At 41.2% G+C, this 21271-nt stretch overlaps 1 pseudogene; it reads right to left on the bottom strand.

The window, feature by feature from the left end:
* Nucleotides 1-20050: 20050 nt before the first annotated feature.
* Nucleotides 20051-20148, bottom strand: LOC130023320 (uncharacterized; annotated as a pseudogene).
* Between the last annotated feature and the right edge of the window lie 1123 nt (nucleotides 20149-21271).

Here is a 21271-nt window from a genome sequence, read left to right as displayed (position 1 = left end):
GGAAGGAAGGAAGGAAGGGAGGGAGAGAGAAAGAGGGAGGAAGGCAAGAGGGAAGGAAGGAAGGAAGAAAGGAAGGAAGGAAGGGAGGGAGGGAGGGAGGGAGGGAGGGAGGGAGGGAGGGAGGAAGGAAGGAAGAAGGTCATTGCTGCATTTACTCCAACCTTCAGCAACCTACTCCCCAGATAAGTCAGAGGTCACCCACGTGGAGGCAAGCCCTCCCCCAACAAAATGTTATGAGTTGCTAAATGCAATTTAATGATGAGAGGCACTTCTTTTAGTAATAATATGTTTTTATATTTAAAACATACATGTGCTTTCTTAGACATAATCCGGAGTGATAGCACAGCAGTAGGGCGTTTGCCTTGCACGCAGCCAACATGGCTGACCCGAGTTCAATTCCTCCGCCCCTCTCGGAGAGCCTGGCAAGCTACTGAGAGTATCTTGCCCGCACGGCAGAGCCTGGCAAGCTCCCCGTGACGTATTCGATATGCCAGACATAGTAACAACAAAGTCTCCAATGGAGACGTTACTAGGCCCTCTTGAGCAAATCGATGATCAACGGGAGGGCCTTTACCTTTTACCTTTACCTAACTATGACATGGTACAAACATAGTTTTTTTTATATGCACAGGAAAAATAAAACCTTGTGTGATTTACCTTATTGTGATTGCTTTACCACAGCAGTTTCAAACCAAACCCATGATGTGTCCAACATGTTGCTAATTTTACATATAACATATGCCCAATGAATACCCTCCTAATATTTATTACAATAATTAACGCAATGATGTAAATTCTATGTAAGTATCATGGTGTACAGCAAGGGAAAAAGTCACTGCTCAATACGAATACATCTGTGCTAGGACTATATAGTAGCCATTTGAATCCATGAACACAGAAACCTTAGATGCAGAGAGCCAACTGCAATAATGACCAATACATTGAGTCACATGAACAGAAGAGTGATGATGTGTTTCTTCTGAACAGTTGAAGAAACAATTTTCATTATCGAGGGCTTTGTAGTTCAAACATTTTGACTAAGCAGTTGTCATCTCTCTAATTTATCTTAATAAGATATGCATGAAATGGCATGAAAATGTTTCTTCTTCAAAGTTGGTGACCACTGAGCTGCTATAATGAGCCTGGGAAAAGATGTTGAGATAAACAGTCTAGATTCTTGGTTTATCAGATGCCTTGGATGTATTTTTTTCTTAAAGATTAAATCAGGAAAATTTGGAAAATGGTATTAATACTTAAAGCTAAGAGCATCTTTCCTGCTTAAATACAAGGTCTTCCCAAGGACTCCAGTGCTCAGGCTGAGAACTCTGGGGTCTCCTCAGAGTCAGGTGGGCAGCTTCCCCCCAGCCCCTGTACTTCCAGAGGCCCTGCACCATACCATTCCCCACAGCTGCCACTGTCTCAACTCATCAGCCCAGTTCCAACAGATGCTGACATTTCTGGACTACATACTACATACATACTGAGTGGCATCTCCAAATTCCACAATATCAACATTCCAATAGAATCACACCAAATTAAATGGGAAAGTCACATAGAAGCCAAACCAATGTAGCCAAAAGCAAAGCACTAACACAGAAGGCTCAACAAGCATCAAACAACTTATTAAATCCTCAGTAAAGAACTTAACCCCATTGTCAGATAAAAGAATTTTCACAAATTTCCTTTTATTGAAGTATTTTTGATGATTCCATAAGACATTTAGTGGTAACAATCAATATAAAATAAATTATTGTGAGTACAAAGGGGTTTGAGAGATGCTCTAGAGATGGTATGGGTAGGGAGCCAGAACAATACAGTGGGTAGGGCACTGGCCTTGCAAGAGGCCAATCCCCGGTATCCCACATGGTCCCCATGACCCACGAAGAGTAATTTCTGAGCACAGAGCCAGTCCAGCTGAACCGGGTTCAATTCCTCTGCCCCTCTTGGACAGCCTGGTAAGTTACCAAGAGTATCTTGTCCACACAGCAAAGCCTGGCAAGCTACCCGTGATGTATTCAATATGCCAAACTCAGTAACAAGTCTCAAAATGGAGACGTTACTGGGTGCGATCGAGCAAATCGATGAACAACGGGAGGACAGTGACAGTGACAGTGACAGTGACGAAGGGGTACGGTTGTGGACTGGTTGGGAAAATGGGTCAGTGGTGGAGGGGAGGTCACTCTGGGGGTGGGGTTGGCGCTGGAACAACAAAAGCCCATAACGCATGTGTTATGAACAACCTTGAAATATGGTGTTTAAGTAAAGTATAACAATAACCTTAAAAGGAAGAGGATCAGAGTGGCTGGATTTGTAAACACCCAGAAGTCTTGTTAATACTGGTAGGAAGTTCATGTCCTGTTAGACCTTATTCTTATCTTCAATATGCATGTCCTTGGGTTGCACCATACCATGATGGATTAGTGATAGACTAATTCAACTATTTCTATCAAAATAATTGAAGAAGGTGGTCTTGGGAAACTCCAATTGCTCATGAGAAGGTCAGAAAAGCAGAAGATAACCTGGACATGTGATTGAAATCTAAATTAGGGCGGAAACAAAAATTCAACTTATAGTCTCTGATGTATCTCTGGCAGACAGAATCAGAATCAAGTTGAATTGCGGTATACACAAGATGCTCCCACAATGATTTCATGCCACAGAAGGGATTTAAGGAATGCACTGGGGTCCAGGCAAATGAGTAATTATCTAAATCAGAATGAGTAATCCTAGAACATGATGACTTAGGATAGTACAAGGTTGCAGGTGATCTAATGAATGATTGTAATTAGACTAGTGATATTCCATTACGGATAAGCAATTAAATAGCACAGCCTTAAAAATTTTGATCAAATATTGATGTCAGCTTCTAAGCAAATGCGGTCGATAGGATTTTCTTTCCTATATTCTGATGCAAAGAAACAACACATAACTCCAGGTAATAAACAGAAAGGAAACAAGATACTACACATGGTGAAGAGAAGAAAGGACCTGGAAATAACAGAAATAGAAATATGCATATTCTTACTGGTATCGGGGAGCAAAGTCCCACGAAAGATGTGACATGTGGCTTGTCGCTCACTTAAAAGCAGCCTAAGACTGAACCCTTTCCAGCACGACAGCTGCACTCAGTCAGCCTATACGGGAAATTACCTCTGGGGTCTCATGCCCATCGTGCCAGCAAGTCAAGCGGGGACCTCTACTCTCACTCTGTCCTGTGAGTACTGAGGCATAGCTCATACTCACCAGGTTGCTGTCATTAAATACTGAGAGGGGTGGTGGCATATTGACATGCTAACAGCCAATTCACACACTTATGGATGCAAGGAAGACCTCTGAGGGATCACACTGTCTCACTCCGCTGTATGAAAGGCAGCCTCGTTTCACAACTGGGTCTGTGGCAGGAAAGGGCCTCCCAAAGAATAAGAGCTTCTATTTGGTGCTCCCTTCTCTATCTGAGCTGCCTTCTCCCCTAGCATGTGTGGCTGGCCTCCAAGCCATGGAGCAAACCTCCTGGTACTAATCTTGGCCATTCTTGGGTGTTAGTCTCCTATTTTGTTACTTTATGTTCCCCAGATGAATGCAATCTTTCTATGTCTATCCCTTTCTTTCTGAGTCATTTCGCTTAACATGATACTTTCCATGTAGTACCACTTGTATGTAAATTTCATGACTTCATCTTTTCTAACAGCTACATAGTACTCCATTGTGTAGATGTACCAAAGTTTCTTTAACCAGTCATCTGTTCTCGGGCATTCGTGTCTCACTAATAAAAATTAAAAAATAAAATAAAATAAACCCAAGTAAATTATTTTAATGAGCCACAACAAAATAAAAGTGAGCATACTCATAAAAAAAAAAAGAATAAGAGCTTCTCACAACGGGTCATTTGGCACAGTGTCAAAAAAGGCACATCAAGATTAGTCATGAAACTCCAGAATCATTTGTGGAATCCTGTATCTCACATCCATCTAGTACTTTCTAGGGGTCTGTCTACACCTATATGTCAATAGGGAAAAGGTATTTATTATGTTTTGCAGTTGCACCTAGTTGTGCTCAGGGCTGACTCCTAGCTCTGTGCTCAGGAATCGCTCCTGGCTGGCTCAGGCGACCCTATGTGGTTCCTGAACTGAACCTCGGCCAGCCACGCACAAAACTAGTGCCCTACACTGCTCCATCCCAATCACTGCTCTTGAACTGCCCACCTGACCGTGTGTGTTCAACAAAAGAACAAAAAAAACCCTGCTATCATAACCTTTCAATACGGTTCTGGAGTTTTATAATACTCAAATATGTTCATTTCATACAAAGATCATCTTCGTAACAGAAGCTTTGAAAATCTCAAACTGAAGGAGGGAATACAGCCAGCATCCACCAAGTTGAGATAACACAGATGCTATATGTATCTGAAAGATTTTAAAGAAATCAATTTAAAGTGTTGAAACAAGCAGTACGAAGTTTTTTGAACACGTAAAAAAGTTGTGACATCTCAGCAAAGAGATATAATTTCTAAAAAAGTAATGAAAGGTATATAGTAATTAGCAGTTAGACATTATTAAACTAAAATGCACAGCAAACAAAAATAGTAAACAATGAGGTCAAAAAGGAAAAAAGTAATTCAGCTTTTTATATCAAATAATTTTTTTTATTTTTGGGTCACACCCAGAGATGCACAGGAGTCACTCCTGGTTCATGCACTCAGGAATTACTCCTGGCGGTGCCCGGGGGACCATATGGGATGCTGGGAATCGAACCTAGGTCGGCTGCATGCAAGGCAAACACCCTACCCGCTGTGCTATTGCTCCAGCCCCTATAAAATAATTTTTATAAAAGAATTAACCCACTGAATATAGATAAAATGTACCTTAAAGATAAGTGCACAAAATCTCAGCTTTTTATAACTTCAGGGCTATAAAAACATATTTAACCGACTTGCAATTGTTTAGTCAACAGACTAAGAGAAAAACGGATAGGGTTGAAAAGTATTTCAGTAATGTTTAAATTTGTTTCAAAATTGGCCGGAAAATAGAAACCAAAAGACTCAAGACAATAGCATAATTCAAATGGAACAAATTGCAGTAATACCTATATTGCTCATATTGTATAAAACTATAGATGAAACCTTGAAAACCTTACAAACAGCCAGATAAGCGGTAAACAAGGTAGAGCTGAAAAGCAAACTTAACTGATAACAGATTTCGCATAAAGATCAATGGGAGCAAATACCTGTGACACAATTTGAAGAACGAGCAATCACTAATTTCATATTCTGTGAAGACATACTTTGAAAATTAAGACACAATCAAGATCTCAAATAAAGAAAATCCGAGCATTTGTCATAAGCATAATGAATGTTTTAGTTCTTGCAATATGCTATGAAAAGGGCCACTTGGGAGAATTAGTGCATGGACTCGAGTTGGGTGGGTTGGACCGGAGGAGCCTTTGGGACCCCAGAGGAGAGAAGCAGGTCCCTGGGTGTCTGGTGTGGTGCTGGAGTGATGTATGTGTTAAGCCAGCATTAACACGCTTGTCAACCATACGATCTCAAGAAAGATTAAAAGCATATAGCACATAAGTGAAATGAGTCAGAAAGAGAGGGACACACAGAGAGTGACGGCACTCATCTGCACTCATTTGTGGAATACAAAATATCATAATATAAGACAGACACCCAAGGACAATAGAGACAACGGCCAGGAAGATTGCTCCACGGTTGGGAGCCTGCTTCATGAGCTGGGGGAGAAGGCAGCTGGGATGGAGAAGGGATTACTAAGTCAATGATGGTTGAAGGGATCGCGCAGAATGGGAGATATGTGCTGAAAGTAGATAAAGGACCAAACGTGATAGTCTCTCAGTATCTGTATTGCAAACCATAATTCCCTTAAGTCGAGAGAAAGAGGGAAACTGTTTGCCATAGAGGCAGGGGGAGGGGTGTGTTGTGGGGGAAGTTTACTGGGGACACTGGTGGTGGAGAATGGGCAGTGGCGGAGGGTTGGGTGTTTGATCTTTCTATGACTGAAACTCAAACATGAAAGCTTTGTAGCTGTAGCTCACAGTGATTCGATTTTTTAAAAGTCATACAGCACAAACTGTGTGGTTTATAAACCATTTATTTTTCAGATTTTGAAAGCCACAAAGCAGGAAAGAGTTCACATGATCAGGTGGGGACCCTCTGAGGGGACACAGATATGTCTGTGTGTCCTCACAGGCAGAGGAGAGGGAGCGTCTTGGATTTCTTTTCAAATGAGCATCGGTGCTATTTATAAGTGCTCCCACTGAATGACTAGTATGATTCTTCTTCACACTGCCATATCCTTAGATTTCAACAGGTGAATTTTGAGAATGCACAAATATCCAAACCTAAAAGAATAACTATAGGATGGACATGGAGAGTGCCGTGCTGAGTGAAATGAGTCACAATGAAAGGAAAAGACATAGGATGATAGCACTCATTTGTGGGATTAAAAAAATCTATGAGATTATTTCCCAAGGTCAGTAGAAATAAAACCCATGGGGAACTGGCCCATGGTTGGAAGCTCACCACAAGTGTGGAGGAGAGGACAGTTAGGATAGAGAAGGGACCACTATGACAATCGGAAATGATCACTCTGAACAACACTATATAAATTTGAGAATCTATAAAATTTTCTCTCAGTGATACTGTATAGAATTTATTCTTTTTTTTAATAATTTATTTCTTTATTGAATCACTGTGGGAAAAGTTACAGAGCTTTCGGGTTTAGGTCTCAGTCATGTAAGTATCAAACACATTTCCCTTTACCAATACTTATTTTTAACCGCGAACCCCAATAGAACCCCACCTCCCACCCCTCCCAATTCCTGTGTGGCAGATGAGTTCTAGTTAATACTCTAACTACTTTGACTAGATACATTGTTTTGATAGAAGATGCACAATTACTGTTTAGAGTTTTTGACCCCCCCCCCCAATTAGATATGCTGAAACAGCGTTGTGAAATGATTTGCTTTCTACAGCTTGGTTTAAGAATAAAATGATGTCGCGGTTTTGGATTTCTGCTATTTTACTTATTAACCCTGGAAGTATTTCTATTAAAAGTTAGATAGTTAAGAGATTGGTTTCTGTGCTCTGGAGTCATGGCCGTGCCGGAGAGTCGCTCGTGGGGGGCAGCCGGTGACCTCGGTCGGGCGTGAAGGACGGCCCAGAACGCCCCCCTTCCCATGAGGCCCCCGCTGCCCCCCGCCCCCGGCTCAGACCTGCTGTCCACAAGGCTCCCGTGCGGCCGCCATCTTTCTTTCCAGAGAGGAGCGGGCGAGTGGGTCAACACCCTTTCCCCTACGGGCAGGCTTGGTGGCGCGGTTTAACACATAGTCCATTTGCTTTTCTGCTCCAAGCGGGTGGCTCTCTGTGCTAAGTCCTTGTGCCTCCGGGGCCGTGGCCGTGCCGGAGAGCCGCTCGTGGGGGGCAGCTGGTGACCTCGGTCGGGCGTGATGGACGGCCCAGAACGCCCCCCTTCCCATGAGGCCCCTGCCGCCCCCCGCCCCCGGCTCAGACCTGCTGTCCACAAGGCTCCCGTGCGGCCGCCATCTTTCTTTCCAGAGAGGAGCGGGCGAGTGGGTCAACACCCTTTCCCCTACGGGCAGGCTTGGTGGCGCGGTTTAACACATAGTCCATTTGCTTTTCTGCTCCAAGCGGGTGGCTCTCTGTGCTAAGTCCTTGTGCCTCCGGGGCCGTGACCGTGCCGGAGAGCCGCTCGTGGGGGGCCTAGAATTTATTCTTCTTTATAAGGTTATGGTAGTGTTTTATTTCCTTACTTTTGAGGTACTTGAGCCTCACTGGTGTTGATCAGGACTGATTCTGGCTCTGTGCTCAGGGACGGTTCAGGCCAGGTTCAGGGCACCATATAGGGTGCAAGGAACCAACCCAGGTCAGCCACACACAACCCACTATACCATCCCTCCAGCCCCACGATAGAGCTTTGGGTAACATATGTACATGCTAAATGAAAGCAGTTTCTTTTATGGTTTATTGATTTAGCCATTTGTATACAAGAGGGCAAGTGTAAATGTTTTGTGCTTTCAGGGACACAATGTTACTAAATCACACCCACCACAAACTGCAAATGTCCCTCACCCCAGTTTGAATGAATTATTTACATAAAGATAAATGTCATGCCAGCACATATTTGGGATTTCTAAATTTCAACTGTTTTTCTACCTCCTTTTTTTGTATTCTCATTACACTCTTAACTTCACAACATTTTCTCATGTGCAACATTTTTTTTTTGCTTTTTGGGTCACACCCAGCAATGCTCAGGGGTTACTTCTGGCTCTGCACTCAGGAATTACTCCTGGCGGTGCTTGTGGGACCATATGGGATGCTGGGAATCGAATCCGGGTCCGCCGCATGCAAGGCAAACGCCCTACCTGCTGTGCTATCGCTCTAATCCCCCATGTGCAACATTTTTCATTTGTGATACTATGTATCCAGTGCAAGAGTACTGGTTGGGGGGCAAGAGATGATATGGTGGGCAGGCACTTGTCCTGCACTCAGCTGGCCTAGGTTCAGTTCCTGGTATCACATCCGGTCTCCTGAGCCCCCACAAGAAGCTGTCCCCAAGCACAGAGCTAGGACTAATCCGCAAGCACCACTGGGTACGGACCAAAAACTCAACAAAACAAAAGGATGAGGAGACTATATTAACATCCTTTTGAAGGTATCAACAAAAATTAGTGTTCTTCTATCTCTTATATCTTCTTATATCTTATATCTTCTTATCTATCTTCTTAAATCTTCTTAAGGTAAAGGTAAAGGTAAAGGCCCTCCCGTTGATCGTCGATTTGCTCAAGCGGGCCCAGTAACGTCTCCATTGGAGACTTTGTTGTTACTGTGTCTGGCATATCGAATACTCTCGGTAGCTTGCCGGGCTCTCCGAGAGGGGCGGAGGAATCGAACTCGGGTCGGCCATGTTGGCTGCTTGTAAGGCGAATGCCCTACCCGCTGTGCTATTGCTCCAGCGATAAATCTTCTTATATCTTCTTATATCTCAATATTAACTTCTTCAAAAGAAATTAATTCCCAGACAAGTATTTCAAAAGTGTGGGCAAATCCACTGGGTTGTTATGTACATACACACATACAAGTACTCCAAGCTAAGTAAGAGCAGGTAGCAAACAATTTTTGTAACAAGAAACATAAAATAGACTCTAACCTTTAAACATAAGCAGAAACAATTTTTAGAAACTTTTATAGAGGATAAAATCACTATAAATACAAGATACCTGGGCTGGAAAAATGTAAAAATTGAGTTTGGTAATAATACTATTACATCACTTAAATAGTTCATGCTGACTTAGAATAATATGCAAGTTACCAAAAATCTTAACAAATAAACATTTGAAACTTTTTTTTTGCAGCAGGGTACAATTTTAGATGAATTTTTCCTCTGAAGCTCATTTGTATTCTACTCTAAATATATAGAAGCCTAAAATGCTGAGAAAATCTGGGCCAGAGACCTAAATTCAGAACTCTAGGGAGGGCTGCTGGCTGGGTAGAAAGGCATTTATGTAATCATTGCTCTCGGTTCTACCAATGCGTGCAAGAGTGTTATTTGAGTCGCGGCAGGCATTGGAACACACTCTATACCAAGAGTCAACAATGAAAGGTTTTTTTCTTTCTAATGTCAAGGTATGGGTTGGGAAGTATATCCTACAGCAATGACAAAGTGGAAAAATAGCATATACTGATTTTAGCAGGTTGAGATTTTTGCACAAGTTTTAAAAAGATAACGGTAAAAAAGAGGAGTATTATACAAGGGTGGAGCTCTCCTTGATATCTAAACTCTGGAGTTGGTTACAAGAGGCCTAGAAAATAAAATGAAAGTATTACTAAATTGTTTCTATTTATAAGTACTAATATAATTAATATGAAAGACCAGCAATGTTTTTCAGATTGGAGCTATTACCATAGCCTTTTTCTCCAAATACCTTCCTTTAATGTCTAAGACTGGTCTTTAATTATGTAATGAGTATCGTTACCAAAAGAAAATAAATATCTTTCTTACATGATGGAAACTCTATGATTTTACAGATTTTGTATTCTAATCTCCCAGTGTAACTTGGAAAGTTGATTTTGTCACTCTAAATATCACCTAAAAGTGTAAATTTATTTTACAAACTTGTGTGACACGTTTATATTATCTCAAAGACTTCACCTTTATTGAGTAGTCTCAGCTAGTTAAGTATTTCATTGCCATATCCTCTAAATCTACTCATCTATCATCGGGCGCTTGGGTTTTTAAAAATATTGGCACTTGTTCTGCAATCAGTGTTAATTAAGCCAAATTTAGGCCAGGGAGATAATTAATGAGTTAAGGCCTTTACTCTCAAGGTCTTTAAGTAATGCTTCTCACATAACTGACTCCAGTTAGATCCCTGCCACTGCAAGATGGTCCCTTGAGTACCACCGAAGTAATCCCTGAGCACAGAATCGGGAGGAAGCCCTGAGTACAACCAGGTATGGCACAAAGATGAGAAAGCGATAAACACCCACACCCAAGGGTGAGCCATCCAGGTCACATGCTGGGGCCAAAGTCTGTTTCACCCGGCACTGCAGCAAGCACCAGTAAACATAAACCTTTTGGAACTGGTATTTCCATATTCTTAGATGAACGTAACGAGTAGATTTGCCACTTAAAGAGATTTGCCGCATTATATAGTGGGTCTATTTTTAATAGTCTGAGTCATCTCCATACTATTATTTTGCTTAACAGCCGAATCACAAGAGGCAAATTTCTTCCAACAGTTTGCAATGGTTCCCTTTATTCTACATCCTCCAACTCTTCTTATTGATGGTTTTTTCTTGGATATAGGTAAAACGGTGAATTATTCTCAGAATTTTTTACTAGAGTCCTTGCCTAACTCTGAGAAATTGTTCCCAGTGGCATCTATTGTTTTCTATGTGTGTTTCATAATACTGTTTTAAAAATAAGGTTTTTTTTTGATCCATGGACAACAAAATGCATGGAAGCCACGATAGCAAATTTGAAAATAACGCGGATCTTCTGTGCACCTGAATCAGAGATTTTAAATGACCACATAATTTGAATGATAATGATCTTAACCAAGTATCAACTTTTCAACACGTTATCAATATATAGTCATAATTTGAAATGAGTTTTTTTTTCTCAACAGATTCCGAGAGCGGTCTCTGCAGTAGGTTTTATACTCAGTAGACCACATTACAGATTGCTGAGTTCTCATTCAGACTCTGTTGTCTCGTTCATAAAGCCAGCAGAGTAGATTTGGTATTATCCTTATGTATCGAGAATTCTCAGAATGGTCAGTAAAAATCAGCTGCAATTAAACATCACCAGCTGCATTCACCACTAACGAGGGCCAGTTGGGTCTTCGGAGATTGGTGCCCAAGTGGCATCAAATCCTCTCCCCGAGGACCCTAGATGTCCTTTTCCCACTTTAAACCTATTTAGTGTAAACACCCTCATCATTAATTAGCACTAAATCTCGTGGCTTATTAGCTATGTAAATTCTCTATCTGCATTTGCAACTTCACCTGACATCAAGGTCTCCGTTCAATTGTTAATTCTTTCCTTAAATCTCTAGCGCCAATTTTTGTTTTCTGTAAACTTTTCCTCTTCAGCTTCCTTACCTCTCTCGGTTTTCATAGAATTGAGAAAGTGGGGACCTTCTCTGTTGTGGACATAGTTATAAATAGATGTTGTCAGGACACAGAAATAGTATAGTGGGTAAAACATTTGCCTTGCATGCAGTAGACCAAGGTTTCATCTCCAGCACTGAATAGGGCCCCCCTGAGTAGTACAAGGGCTGATCCCTGAGCATAGAGACAGGAGTAAGCCCTGAGTATAGGGAGCTGTGACCCTACCCCCCAGGAACCCCCAAGAGTAAATGATATTGTAATGGTTCCGTCTGTTCAGACCAATAAACTTATTTCCCCCCACACCAGCATTAAGATTGTCTAATTTTTACTCTACTGAGTTCACAGGAGTTGCACTTCTAGTTTTCTTAAGGAATTGTTTTTCTGTATTCACAACTTGGCTGACTTGCCTATCTAGGCTTTTGACATTTCATCTCCATGAAGCTTAGCAGGTTCTTCTGATTAAAGAGAACGGCGTGCGAATATTCTATTCACTTGAACACTCTATGCCACTGTTGAATAATCATCATGCCTAATATCATTTTTGTTCTGTCTCAGACAATAGGAAAGAGAAAGAGAAAGAGAAAACACAGCTGGTCAAAATACACAAAACACGTAAAATAACCTTATTCCCACATAAGTGCGTAAGTCAGAGTTCCTAAAACAAATATAATACTAAAGTCAAATATTACTAATCAAAGATGCTTTAATAGTTACAAAAATAATAAAAACAGGGCATGAAATAGCACCGGAGAGCGCAAACAGTGGATAAGGCACTCGTCATACATACAGCTTCCTCTGCCAGAAGTGATCCCCGTGCTCAGAGCCGGGAGAGAGCTCTAAGGACAGGGAGGTGTGGCCCCCAAACAGACAAAAAGCTGAAATATGGTGAGAATCACTCAAAGTGCCTGAGGCACAATGTGGACACGTGTTGCTGAAAAACAGCTGACAGACTTGCTCAAGGTAGGTTTGCCAGGACGCTTTGACTTGTGATGGAATAAATATCTTTGAGGCCAGAACACATGCTGGGCATGCAGCAAGCCTGGATTGAATTCTCAGAAGTTCAAGGTCTTGAGTACTGTTGGAAGAGTCTCTGGAGAACTGAGCCAGGAGTATCACTCCCCATGTGGACTCAAAACCACATATGTGCATATAACCACATCTTTGTATATACCCATCTATATTTATATGTCTTCAAATTGCAATGCAGTGAAACTCAAAACACAGAATGATGCAGATTCAGTGCACCAATACTTTTATCCATTCACAAAGATATTTTAGAAAGTTGCTATCCTCCACAAACTAAGTGAGAGCAGCAATTGCATTTATATGGACATCTAAATGTATATGCATGTAAAAATAAATACCAAATGTTATTTAATTTCTTGGGCTGGAGCAATAGCACAGCGGTAGAGCGTTTGCCCTGCACGCAGCCAACATGGCTGACCCAAGTACAATTCCTCTGCCCCTCTTGGAGAGCCTGACAAGCCACCGAGAGTATCTTGCCCGCACGGCAGAGCCTGGCAAGCTACCCGTGATGTATTCGATATGCCAAACACAGTAACAACAAAGTCTCCAATGGAGACGTTACTGGGCTCGCTCGAGCAAATCGATGATCAATGGGAGGACAGTGACAGTGATTTAATTTTTTAACTGAAAACAAAATCTCTTAGGTTTATAAGGTATAGAAAAATAGTTCATCTGCATAGAATTCTTTAAAAGTTTAATTATATTTCAACTATTAATGGTTATCTCAAAAAAGAGGGATATTCAAATTAATTTGGGCAGGCATACCCAGCAGTGCTGAGTTTACTCCTGGCTCTGTGCTCAGGGATCACTCATGACAGTGCTGAAGGAAGACCATATGGAATGCTTGGGGTCAAACCAAATCTGGCTGTGCAAAAGGTCAGCACCTTACGCTCGGTACTCTCTTTGGCTCACAAATTATTGATTGTAAGATGCATTATTGTAACAAGGTTGCCATTTTCCTTTCCTAAAATTGCCTTCACCACAGACAAGTAAACAACCTACACATGACAAATTAAAATGAATAATATCGGTCCATCTTTTTGTCCTATTTAATCAATAATGCCCTAAAAATAACAGCCTAATTCTGTAAACCTAAATGTCAGAGTCCAGATTGTTCATCATTCCTATGTAGCTTGCTTTCAAGATTAGTCCAACAATGGCTCCTGTGACCTACTAGTCAACAGTCAGAGCCGCTGATTCTGCAGGGGATGACTCAGTCTGCAGTGCTCCATCGTGCACGTGCATTAATCAGCCCCTCTAATGAAGAGACCTCCGGTACACTGACCTCCGGCCTCCAGTATCAGGTTCGGCCCTTGCCCTCTGTTGCTTCCTTTCAGTTATCATTGCTAGGGTTACTGCAAACAGTAGTGTTTACCTTTCATTTCTGGTACCACCTCCAAGAAAGCTCTCCCGAAACCGTAGAAAACGCACAGGATCATGTAAATTGTCATTATCTGAATAAAATAAAAGAGCAAGCGAGCAAGCTGAAGACTTTCTAAATGCCAACGTCATGCTTGGACACTTCAGGTTGTCACATAAGGGTGATGGACACATCCCCTAGGAGGCTCGGCCCGGGTCCTAGAGTGACCACACTGAGGACAAGAGGAGAGACGCCTTGTCTCTCTCGGAAGAAAGGAAGTGATGCAAAGAGCATCCCTTGGACAAAGGGCACACTGACAGTCCGCCCTTTATCTGAAACTTTCTCTCCAAATCATTTTTTAAATTTTTCTATTTTGATTTAAAAAATACATTCTCATTTTTAAATATAATTGTTTTAACTTGGTACAAAAAGAGAACTCGAACAAGCACTTGCCTGTGTATTAGAAGGCCTGGGTTCTATCCAGCTACACACTCTGGGGCTGAGTGGCCTTTATAAGACACACAGCCGTTTGGGGTGAAAACGTTCACTTAGTGAAATGAGGGGCATGGTTAGGCAGCCCTTCACTTACTTGTGATTTGAACAATAGGATTCTGCATTCAAAATGAGACCACGGAAGCACTGAAAGTGAGAATGAAGAAAATCCACAGACATTTCATAACTTTTTTTTGGTTTCCAAAGAAAATAATTAAAAGCATGTACAGACAGAGTACAAAAGCAAGCATATGATGCATTTGTGTTCCTGGTATGTTGGCTGCTAGTTTGGTCTGTCAGGACTGAGGCTGATTAGTTTAACTTTTATTCATCCTTTAGAACAGCACCTGCATGCCCTGAGCTTCCTGCGTCTTCCTCAGTCCAGTTGGGTCCTTCTCTTTGAGCCAAGAGCACGGGGAAGACAGTTCACGATGGACCAAGGACTCAGAGCCCAGAAACACCCATTGATTCTCTCTCCAGCGCCTTCCGTACTCAGGAAAGAGGCCACTTCTGGGCCAAGCTACTGCCCCTAGGTGAGTGATGTCTTCAAAACGAATTGAATTTTGTCATTTCCTTCTGCCTAAACCTACACTAATACTACAGTTAGTGCCTCTCACCCTGGCCTTCAAATGTAGTGCCGGAGGGTGATGCAGCCATTGCTACTTGAACTGTCTTCAAATACTGGTCTTGGTCCTGCCACTTAATCTCAGTTTAAATTTTGCCTCTTCATAAAAGGCTCCACTCAGATAGAGAAGGGAGCACCAAATAAAGGGTGTTGGGAGGATCCTCCCAGGATGGGAGAAGCATGCTGAAAGTAGACTATAGACCAAACATGATTGTCACCCATTGCCTCTTTTGCAAACCACAACACCCCAAAGGAGAGAGAGAACAAAAGGGAATCCCTGCCACAGAGGCAGGGTGGGAAGGAGGGCAGGGGGGTGGGAGGGATCCTGGGATCCGTGGTGGTGGGAAATGGGCACTGGTGGAGGGATGGGTATTTGACCACTGTATAATTGAAACCCGAGCACGAAATTTGTAAGTCTACAACTGTACCTCATGGTGTCTCACTAATAAAAAAAATTTTTAAAAAGGCTCCACTAAACAAGGGCAAATCACTTTTCTTTTTCATAACATTGTAAAGTTCTCTGCATAACTTTTGACAGTGACATATGTCCCATGTGTCTTCTTATTTCTCTTTCTATATCCCTCTCAAACACATGAGAGTTTCATGGAAACAAAGTTCCAGGTCATTGCCTGCAAAATGTCAGGCAATATTTGGATAATACATATAAAAACAGACTAATGAAAAATGAGTGACTTCCCTTTCCACCCTTCCCGCTAGCATCAGACACTTAACGAAAACAACACTATCCACCCCTCATTTTATACAAAGAAGGAGTGTTTCTCTCTCTGTCCTTTGCTGTACTCCACATAAATACTTAAACACACTGTTCAAGGAAGGCCCTGAAGGAAGGCCTTCTATATACTTCCCCCAAGAAATATATAAAATTTGACTAAATTTTTTGGTGATTGTTAGGCACATTTGGGTAAGTCGCTGCAATAGGTACAAAGGTGTAAAGCCTATTTTTAGGGTTGTTTTCTAGAAACTGTGTTTTTAAGCCCGGTTTACTCATAACTGTTTCTGTATCTCCTGCCTCGACTTCCTGCCTTGGCTGTCAATTTAAACCTGTGTAAGAAGCAAGAGGAGGTTCGGGTTTGCAGAAATATTCCCTCCCTAGCGCCTGTCAGTGTAGTAAAGTGCCTTTCCTGACCAGATTCTTCATCTGGGAAGGGGATTTTCCACTTCAACTGCTGTGTAGTGACTAGAGACATGGATTTGAAAATGAATAATAGCTGTCAAAGATAGAAGACTAGCTTTATTCTGCCTTTCCCAATTATCGAGATAAAAATTAGAGAAAAGAGTAGCTCAGGAAAAATTGAATTGATAAAATAAAACTTCAATTTAGTGCACTTCATGAACAAAAAACCCCAAAAGCTTGTTTCTTATAAAAAGACAAATATCATTCAAATTACAAATATCAACAAATGGAACCCATATGCAGGTGCAAATGTGCTTTTATAAAACTAACTCAGGAAAATTAAATTTATAAAATAAACCTTCAAGTTAGTGCACTCAATGAACAAAAAGCTAAAGAATGATTTCTTTGTCAAAAGGCAAACATCATTCAAATAATACATCATAATAATAAATAATAAATAATAAAACATCATTCAAATAATACAAATGGAGCCTGGTGCAGGTGTAAATATGTTCCATCAAAGTATTATAGGCATGCGGTGTGCAGCTTCCAAAGAGGATGGCTCTTTTCCCCCAACAGAAAATAAAGCCTCTTTATTATGATTTACATGCACGAAGCCCTCGTTTGTTATGGCTTTTGGAAAGCTTTCCCACACAAACTGACTCCAGTGCTTTCAGACCACTTCTGCAGCCTTCTCAGGAAAACAGCAGTAGGATAAAAATATTATCAAGGATTGCACAGACTGGGGAGGAGCTGGAAAGGTTCTAAGAGGCAGAACAACTGCAGTGATGAAAAGGCGAACGCTTGCATGGATTGTCATGTTGGAGACTTACTCGTGGTTTTCTGTTTGTAGCTCACACTCAGCAATCCTCGAGAACTCTCCCAGCTCAGTCCTTGAGGGTTACTTGACTGTGCTCAGGGGACAGTGGGGTGTCCTGGGCTGAATCTTGGCCACTGACAAGCAATGCTTGCCCTCTGTTTATTAAGCTATCTCTTTCCACAGCTCCCTTTGTGTGTGTGATAGAGATACAGAGAGAGAGAGAGAGTGAGAGAGAGAGAGAGTGCACACATGGATGTGTCTTGTGTTGAAGGAACCTTAATATGAAGTTCCAAGAACTTTCTGTAATCTTTTTATCCATATTACAATAAATGAGCATCCTCCACCCAGATCCTCCATCTTCCAGTAGGCAGGGGTCACACCCACCAACTGCCCCCCGGTGCCGTGTAATCCCATCAATGGCCAAGACCCAGAGACTATAAAATCCAGCTCCCGGAAGTGCGCGGCCACAAATGCGGCCGCGCAATATCTTATTCTTGCTTTGGACAACCTGGCAGGCTACCGAATGTAACAGAGTCTGGCAAACTCCCCATGGCGTACCCAATATGCCAAATACCAGTAACAATGATGGGTCTCATTCTCCTAACCCTGAAAGAGCCTTGAATGTGGCACTTTTTAGAATCTCAGGGCTAGGACGAAGGAGAAGTTACTGGTACCTGTTCAAGGCAGTCGACGAACAACAGGATGATTTTGATTGTGACAATAAATGAAGAAGAATAAAAATTTCTCAACAATAATGCTGATTAATCTCATCAATTGAGACTATTAAATTTAGATGCCTTAAAGAAATCTTATGTTTGCAGTTAGATTTACTAAGAATATCTTATTTCACCAGATATGTCTTTAAACTTGCAGTCTTTAGCCACCTTAAGTTGTGAAGAAACAGAGAAGACAAGATGATGATTTGCAGCTTGACAACCAACTCTGACTACTGGTGTCCGGACAGATCTTCCCAGGAAGTGTCATCTGAACCATCGTTCGTAAGAGTAGCCATTTCTCAAGTTCTAGAGATACAGTACCGTGGGTAAGGCACTTGCCATGCACGTGGCCAACCTGGGTTTGAACCCAGAATCACCTCGGTACAGTTCCCTGAGCACGGCCAGGAGACAAGCTCAGAGCCAGAAGTAAGTCCAGGTGTGACTCAAAAATAAAAACAAAAACAAAGTGGCATTTCTCTAGTTTCATTCTGTATGTTAAAGTTAATGAGGAATTCTCCTATCAAGATATATGCATATCTAATTTTCTTTTACCTTGCAATTACCCAAAACAAATCTCACAAGTCTCTTTTATGGTAGAATATATACTCACATGCATGAAGCTAACATGTTCATAATACATTATGGGTAGCTGTCTATGGTATATAATTATAAAGATAATTTTTTCTGAGTCATCTAAAATATTTGAAATAGAATCAACTGTGTATCTTAAAGTGCTTAATATTATCCATTTCTAAGCTCTCTTTTTAGACAGAAGAAAGAAGTCACAAACGAGGCAGCTAGCAAGTCCCTGAACTGGCAGGTCACTGTGTTTTTTGAATTCGCAGCCTAGGGCTTTCTCATCTTGATACCAAAAGGAAAATAAAGAGAGAGAGAGAGAAAGAGAGAGGGGGAAGGGTAGAGAGAGAGAGGGAGGGAGAGAAGCATATAACTCATGCATCATCCTGAGAAATGAAAGAAAAGGCACTTTCAAACAAAAGACTTCAGGACAACTTTACTACTTTTAAAACTATCTCTGGGAGTAGATGCCTTTTCTAAAAAATTGTTACTGATGACTTATGGACCAATTCCATAGAACTGTTGAGAAATCCATGTATCTTAATAAAATGTGTAAAAATACCCTTTACAGTATATAGGGCTAATAAGTATTATTGCTCCTTAATAATACTGTTACAGCTGTTTGACTTACTTGACCTATATTGAGTAATGTTAGGGTGACTTTTGGTAATAAATATTATCAGTTTATGAAGTGTCTTATGATTCTAAATAGCAAAAATACAACAAAATGATTCAACAACATAGTTTTGTTGGGATTCAATGGTTGACCAGCCTGACAAAATAAATAGTATTTAATTGCACCACCAAAATCCAGGACACAATGGAATATGAATCATCAGCAGTATCTGAAGATATAAAAGGACAAAATAACTGTTTTTCAAAAGCTTAGGATTTGCACTAATGTGCCAGTTTTTGATAATGCCGCTATCTCTACTTAACATGCCAAGCACCACATACGATTAATTTATTTTTGAAAAATTTTGCAATTTCTGCAAGTGCTCATAATTTTTTCACACTGTGGTAAAATAAATCAAGTGTTCATTTTATGAATCCATCTCTAATTTCTCACAGAAGCATAAAGCACTAATAAACCTAAAAATGAACTAAGATTCCTAAAATTAAATTCTTACATTTTCAGGAGAAAGCCCTGAGCAATGCCAGGTGTTTCCAAAAAGATAACAAATATTCCAAGTCAAAATTACTTTACAAAGATTATTAGTACCCCGAGTTTTATTTCAAACGTTCATGACTTCTAGTTTTCTAGTATACTCGAATATAGTACACAAAAATCATTTTATTGGACTGGGCTCCATTGTATGTTCCTGTGATAATAGGCAATTTGACATTATTCTTCAATTTCTGCTTAATGGTTTCCCTCTTCAAGGGACTGCTGGTCACTGTCTACTGACGGAAACGTAACAGCTGTCGGAAGACACTCATAGTAACAGCAACTGTTCCTGTCTTCTCAGAGTAAGAAGGATGTCTGACTCATTTAATATCACTCTAACATCCCACCAACGAATATTTCCAGTTCTGATATATATGAAAATTGAAATGCAATGACTAGCTTAATGAGACAGTCTGCTCAATGTTCTGGGAGGAATTATTTTTGGATAAGATTTTTACTGTTTTTATTGAAGGGTGCAGATAATAAATAAGTATATGAAAAAGTGTTTGCGTGTTGCAGGCCGAAGCCTCTTCCATCCTTGTCAAGGGGAGTGCTAACCTTCTCTCCTTTCATACAAAAGTGTTTGCTGGAGCGATAGCACAGCGGGTAGGGCGTTTGCCTTACACGCGGCCAACATGGCCGACCCGAGTTCGATTCCTCCGCCCCTCTCGAAGAGCCCGGCAAGCTACCGAGAGTATTCGATATGCCAGACACAGTAACAACAAAGTCTCCAATGGAGACGTTACTGGGCCCGCTCGAGCAAATCGACGATCAACGGGAGGGCCTTTACCTTTACCTTACCTTTATGAAAAAGTGTTTATCATCACTTATTAGAGCAATAGAAATTAGTATGAGGCAACTGATAACACTGAGAATAACATATTAAAAATGACTAGAAACAGCCAGTGTTCCTGGTGATGTGGTGAATAAGGAACCCTCAGTCACCGTTGGTGAGATGCTTTTTGGTTTCACAGCTATGGAAACTATTTAGGAGATTTCTCAAAAAAAAAGGTAAGACTGGAGTCTCCATATGACACACTGATTCCATTTCTTGGTCGTACAACTTCCCCTCCGAAGTCAAAACATAATTTAAAGAGACAAAAGCTAACCTCTGCCACTGAAGTTAAAAAGTTAAGCTATGCAAATAACCCAAGTATCCAAGACAGATGAAAGGACAAGGATGTGTGTATTCGCAATGCATTGTATACAACTTAGATGGTTGCTCCATCTTAGATGGGACTGAAGGGCATCACGCAAGTCAGATAATCCCTTTGTGGCATACGGAGAGACAAAACTGGAGAACTGCCTGCATGGAAGAAGGAGGGAAACCCTTGGCATTACATCACAAATTTGAGACAGAGGGTAGGAATGGAGAATCTTGAGCACTTCAATAGTGAATTCGAGTAACTCAATAGCAGAATGATAAACATTAACACTATCAAAACAATGTTACCCACTCTATAGTCACTGTCACTGTCACGGTCCTCCCGTTGTTCATCGATTTGCTCGAGCTGGCCCAGTAACGGCTCCATTGTGACAACTATTACTGTGTTTGGCATATCGAATACGTCACAGGTAGCTTACCAGGCTCTGCCGTGCGGGCAAGATACTCTCGGTAGCTTGCCAGGGTCTCCGAGAGGTGCAGAGGAATCAAACTCGTGTCGGTCATGTTGGCTGCTTGCAAGTAATATTTTTTAATTTGA

This window comes from Sorex fumeus, unplaced genomic scaffold, assembly GCF_029834395.1.
Source record: "Sorex fumeus unplaced genomic scaffold, SorFum_2.1 ptg000002l, whole genome shotgun sequence".
Lineage (NCBI taxonomy): Eukaryota > Metazoa > Chordata > Mammalia > Eulipotyphla > Soricidae > Sorex > Sorex fumeus.
The sequence above is the reverse complement of the archived record's forward strand: the minus strand, read 5'-3'. Positions and strand labels throughout refer to the sequence as shown.